We start from the raw sequence: 6,232 nt of genomic DNA on the forward strand, positions 1-6,232 counted from the left end.
TTCTGGGACAGCCTTCCCCAACACCCCCAACATCTTCCAGTTGTTTTGGACTACAACTCCTATCAACCCCCCTTAGTACGCCCTTGTTGGTGAGTGATGATGGGAGGTATAGTCCAAAATATCTGGGGGGCACCAACTTTGGAGAAGGGTGTTCCGCAGACTACGGGAGCCTAGTGCAGATGAAAGAACAGGGTAGCAGTTAATGATCTCCCTCAAGTTTAAATTCTGGAACCCCTTTTTTTGTTTTGCAGATTTGGCATTCTAAAATTTCAGTCCGTTTGAAATCCCTGTAGAGTTCTACAGGACTGGGATTTCAAACGGACTGAAAGTAGAACTGTATTGACAAAGGGGGTCTGCGACAAAATGTTGCCATATATCCAGTTAGCATTACTTGGCTATTTTCCGTATTGATTGGGCTATTTGGGAGCGGGGGAGGGAAGTAATCTCCATAGCTGTTTTTTTTAAAAAAACTTGTGCATTTATCTTATTGATTTAAATCTTGCCTTTCTTTCCAAAGCAGTTCAGGGCGGGAAACAACATATGATAAAACAATAAAAACACCTTAAAAGAGATGGAGGTGCTGAAAAAGGAAGGCCCTCAGTCAGTGCTGAAAAGACATGAGAGGTGATGCCTATCAAGGGGAGGGAATTTAAAAGGTTAAAAAAAAGGAAAGGACCCCTGGATGCTTAAGTCCAGTCAAAGGCAAATATGGGGTTGTGGCGCTCATCTTGTTTTCAGGCCGAGGGAGCCGGTGTTTGTCCAGGTCATGTGGCCAGCATGACTAAACTACTTCTGGCGTGACGGAAACCAGAGCGCACGGAAATGCCGTTTACCTTCCCGCCACAGCAGTACCTATTTATCTACTTGCACTGACACGCTTTCGAACTGCTAGGTTGGCAGAAACTGGGACAGAGCAATGGGAGCTCACCCTGTTGTAGGGATTCGAACTGTCGACCTTCCAATCGGCAAGCCCAAGAGGCTCAGGAGTAAGTGCCACCACACCAGAGGTCTATGTGGAATGGACCTTCTGACAAGATTGTATCTGCAGGAGGCCTTCACCTGCAGTGATGATCAGGTATATAGTACTTGTGCAAACCAAAATTCTGACACCTCCCTCTTCTTTCTCAAGGGCCCATTCTGGCTCCATTTCCTGTGGGCTCTCACAGCCTGAGCTCAGTGTTAAAAGGAACCAGTGCAAAACACACAGTGAACTGCAAATCAGGAATGGAAAATAAACTAAAAATCAGCTAGTGCAGGCATCCTCAAACTGTAGCCCTCCAGATGTTTTGGCCTACAATTCCCATGATCCCTACTAACAGGACCAGTGGTCAGGGATGATGGGGATTGTAGTCCAAAACATCTGGAAGGCCAAAGTTTGGGGATGCCTGAGCTAGTGCAACCTGGATTTTCAAAGCTTAGAATTAGGCACACAGCTCCAGAAACAGAGGCTTTGAATTATTCACCCTGATTCACTGGGTGTAGGGGTCTGGCTTACATTTGCTGCTGTACAAAAAACTAGCATCCCCTCCCCAGCTTCGTTGAGAGACAGCAGAGACACACAAGTCCTCTGCAGCCAGCTGCTCCTCTCTCCCAGTGATTCAACCAAGCTAAATTTAGTGAAGGAGCAAAATGCCCAGATACTCCTTCTCACTCTTGCACCTGCTGTGATAATAGCTCCTTTTTCGCTTCTTCTAGAGGAGATGAGGATGTTGGGCGATTCCTGTAATTGAGCCCTCTATCATTTCCCCACCTTGCCCAGTCCATGGCGGCCGGGGGGGGGGGGGAATGGATGGGTGCCTTGCTTCATTCCTTCTCAAGAGTGCGCCCCCCCCCCTAAGCATTTTGTTTGCATTTAAATGATCAGGAGATGACCCAAGTGAAAAAGAGGGTGGGGCTCCTGTTTTAATACCGGTACATGCAGAAAACTGAAGATTTTCGCAGGCATACCTTCCCATGCAAGCTGATATTCCCTTTTCTACACTAGTGCTACTCAAAGTAGTAATCCACCTCAGCACAGGTTGGGTGGGACACTTCAGGAACCAAATATGGTACTAGTCTCTGGTACATGAGGGGGTTGTCAGTCCACCTTATCAGATATACAGGTGAAACTCGGGAAATTAGAATATTGTCGAAAAGTGATTTATTTCAGTAAGGCAACTTAAAAGGTGAAACCAATATATGAGATAGATGCATGTCAAGCCTTTATTTGTTGTAATTGTAATTATTTGCCTCTGGTCTATTTTTTGGGACTCATGCAACGTGTTTAAGTTTTTACTCTGCTAACTATACGTTAGAGTTCTGCTCTGGTACAATATTGAGTATAATTCCATGACAGAACAGTGCTTCTCAAACTACAGGTGAAACTCGGAAAATTAGAATATCGTCGAAAAGTGCATTTATTTCAGTAATGCAACTTATTATTATTTATTTTTCTTTTAATTTTTACAAATGCTTTCTTTTAGAAATTCCACAGTAATAAAACAAATAGTTACAATAATACAAAAATAAACAAAATAAACCCAGGTGGCACTATGGGTTAAACCACAGAGTCTAGGGCTTGCTGATGAGAAGGTCAGCAGTTCGAATCCCTGCAACGGGGTGAGCTCCCATTGCTCGGTCCCAGCTCCTGCCCACCTAGCAGTTCGAAAGCACATCAAAGTGCAAGTAGATAAATAGGGATCGCTCCGGCGGGAAGGTAAACAGCGTTTCTGTGCGCTGCTCTGGTTAGCCTGAAGCAGCTTTGTCATGCTGGCCACAATGACCTGGAAGCTGTCTGCGGACAAACGCCGGCTCCCTCGGCCTATAGAGCGAGATGAGCGCTGCAACCCCAGAGTTGGACACGACTGGACCTGATGGTCAGGGGCCCCTTTAAACATCACTATTACATTTCATTAATTACACCCCATTTATAATTGACCCGCCTAACGACAATTGTCGTTAGCTTTACTGCTACTGAAGGCAAATGAGCATAATGGTCACAAATCCAATATGTCCAGGTTTGGCACTGTCTGTAAGAAATCCAGTTGCAACAGACTTAACTTAAACTTACAATAACTTTTAATAAGTCTAAACCTTAACACTATAACATACTATGTACTGTACAGAACACCACACCAGAAGGAAAAGAGATAGAAAGAGAAAGTGAAACCCAGGCTCCTTCTGTCCTTACTTTTATAGCCAGCGTGACCTTGACAGAAGAGATAACAGAACCAGTTTACGCCAGCTGCACTCAACTTCTCTGAAGGAATAACCCAAACATCATGAACCTTCTGCTTGTTTCTTTCTCACAGAGATGCTTCCAGAACCCTCTTGAATTAATTAGAATAGGAAAGATCTCTACACATCAGATCAATACTTTCTGCACTAAGAGATGCAAACTGACATGTTCTACTACACAGCAGCTCAACTGGTCAACCTAATGGCCTCCCTCTTCCAGTTTGCTTCTCTAGTAAGGTGGATGTGTGTGGTTAAAAAAAGGAACAGAAACAAAGTGGCCCCCATGTTGTTAATGGGCATGAAGCTCATTGAGTGATCTTAGGTCAGTCAGTCACTCGTCTGTTCTACCTCCCAGGGTTGTTGTGGTGATAAAAACCAAGCATGCCACCTTGAGCTCCTTGAAGGAAGAGACGGATTATAAATATAGTAATAAGGATGAGCCTTGGGCGTCCTACCTATGAAGACAACAAACACATGGGGATCCTCTGCACATGCACAAAGGGTCACACTACCTTCATTATTACTTCACCTTTCCCAGGATAGAATACAGGATGTGCATATTGAGGTTCTGCCCATCACACAGCCAGAGGAGCCTTGCTAAGAAAAATGCTGGCAATTCAGATGCCCTGTTGCGTTCTGCATGCAACTGAACTACACTTCCTCTGAGCTGTGTCTTCAGCCACAAACAGGATCAATGGACTGAAAATCTCTAACACTGCAATGTTATGCATCTCTGTTCAGAACTAATTCTGAAGTCTACAGTTGGGGAATACCTTTCTTTCTTTGCCAAGGAATGCTAGGATAAACTGCCAGACAAAAATATAAGTTGAAAAGCATTGTTCCCCATCCAAACTTTACACAGCTGCAGTGTCCTCTCCCTAAGGAAAAGCTTGGAAAATAGGAAATAGAAAAATTGGAGTGAAGGGATTATTTTAAACAGACTAACCCTAATCCACACATAGCAAGGATGGGGTGATACACACACAAAGGATCCTGGCCAGGGATCTTTGTGAGAAGAAAGAATAGGAAAAGGTTAGAGAACAAGGTGTTGCAGACATGCATTGCCTCTTGGGGTTTTACTGTGTAGCCTAATTGGCACTGAGAGGGACCTGCTTAAATAGGATGAAGAACCAAGTCTGATCCCACAGGATCTAGAAAGTTACAAAAGTAGCCTTCTCCTTTGCCAAAATGCAGGTTTGTCTCAATATTGTCCTCTTCATAAGCATGGAAGCATCTATCACATGGGCCCAGAGTCCCCGTACATTAAAGTAGCAATATCCAGATTGCTTGCATCACATTTTTCAGACCTCACAACCACTAGCCCGAACTTGCTTCTTGGCTTCCAGCCTGTGTAAGCAAAGACCATTCATCTTCACACACACACATACAATTATATCATTTCTGCAGTGGGGTTGCTATGCAGTTGCTAAGGCTTGAACCGTTATATCCAAGATTACTGTTAGTCAGTGCTTTTTTTCTATAAAAAATGTTTAGGGGTACTCCCATTTTGACTCAAGAAAATCACCATTTCATAGTTCAAATCGGGGAAAATAAATACAGTAAATGGACAAAAGCACAAAGATTCACAAAATGTTTAGGGGGAATGCGTACCCCTGCGTACCCCCAGGGAAAATAGCACTGCTGTTAGTGAAACTGCAAGGTTTTATTATACTAAGTTTTCATTCTAGCTGGGTTAAAGACACTGAACTTGAAAATGAAATGATAGGACCAAATAAGCAGTTTGGGATATGTTTTAAAATCAATGAATATATGAGCATAAATGTCTCAAACAAGCATTAGTTCACTAGGTTGTCAACACACAAATTGGCCATGAGGCTTCAGTTTTATTAGGGATGTCATCTTACTAGAAGCATATTTAAAGAATACCAGATATATTTTAATTAGAGTGCAGCTCTCGTCATCCCTGACTATTGTCCATACTTGCTGGAGCTGATGAGAGTTGTGGTTCACCAACCTCTGAAGGGCCAAAGGTTCCTAATTCCTGTGCTATAGGAATGCAATTCTTTGCAAATTAACTGGTAGCAAGTCCCATTGAGACTTATGGCTGTGTTCACACCATACATTTAAAGCAGGCATCCCCAAACTTCGGCCCTCCAGGTGTTTTGGACTACAATTCCCATCTTCCCTGAGCACTGGTCCTGTTAGCTAGGGATCATGGGAGTTGTAGGCCAAAACATCTGGAGGGCAGCAGTTTGGGATGCCTGATTTAAAGCATGTTTAAAGTACATGGCTTCCTCCAAAGAATCCTGGAAACTGTAGTTTACCCATCACAGAGCTCTCATGCCCAACACCCTTAACAGACTACAATTCCCAGGATTCTTTGGTTATGTGCTTTAAAAATATGATGCGGTAGGAACCTAACCATTTCCAGAGTCTGTGGAGGAGAAAATGACAAGGACTTTAACTAATCGCACTTGGCAAGTAGAGAAACAGAAGAAGAGGCAAGCACACCATCAAGGTCCTCGTATCTGGTATGATGTTCCTGTCTTTTTTCCATTACAAATGGTTCATCACAGTGATGCTATTGCCTAGAATCCATATGCTACAGCGATGCTGTTCTGCACCTATGGAAGATCTCGGTGATCAAACAAGTGGTGTCTTTCAGGCTATGTGTCTGTCTACTGTCCTACTTCTATAACAGGCATGGTGAAACTTGGCCCTCCAGATGTTTTGGGACTACAACGCCCATCATCCCTAACAGGACCAGTGGTCAGGGATGATGGGAATTGTAGTCCCAAAACATCTGGAGGGCCAAGTTTTGCCATACCTGCTCCATAAGAACCACAGGAGCATAGAATCTGTGGTGTCATTGTCCCGCCCTTAGCCACCGCCAATTGGTTAGCAAATGACAGGCAGTGCCTTCCAGCCAAATGCCAACAGAGATCTGAGAAGCGTCCCAGATGCCCCAACAGAAGCAATAGAGATGGGAAATTAAGATTGGGGCTAATAATAAAAGGTGGGGTGGAGTAAAGGTAAAGGTCCAGTCGTGACTGAC

General features: G+C 43.8%; 1 protein-coding gene across 2 annotated transcripts in view; it reads right to left on the reverse strand.

The window, feature by feature from the left end:
* Positions 1-6,232, reverse strand: part of LOC148683979 (T-cell-interacting, activating receptor on myeloid cells protein 1-like) — an 86,582-nt gene that overhangs the window by 75,852 nt on the left and 4,498 nt on the right. The gene's annotated exons all lie outside the window — the stretch shown is intronic.

This window comes from Zootoca vivipara, chromosome 12 (assembly GCF_965207765.1).
Source record: "Zootoca vivipara chromosome 12, rZooViv2.hap1.1, whole genome shotgun sequence".
Lineage (NCBI taxonomy): Eukaryota > Metazoa > Chordata > Lepidosauria > Squamata > Lacertidae > Zootoca > Zootoca vivipara.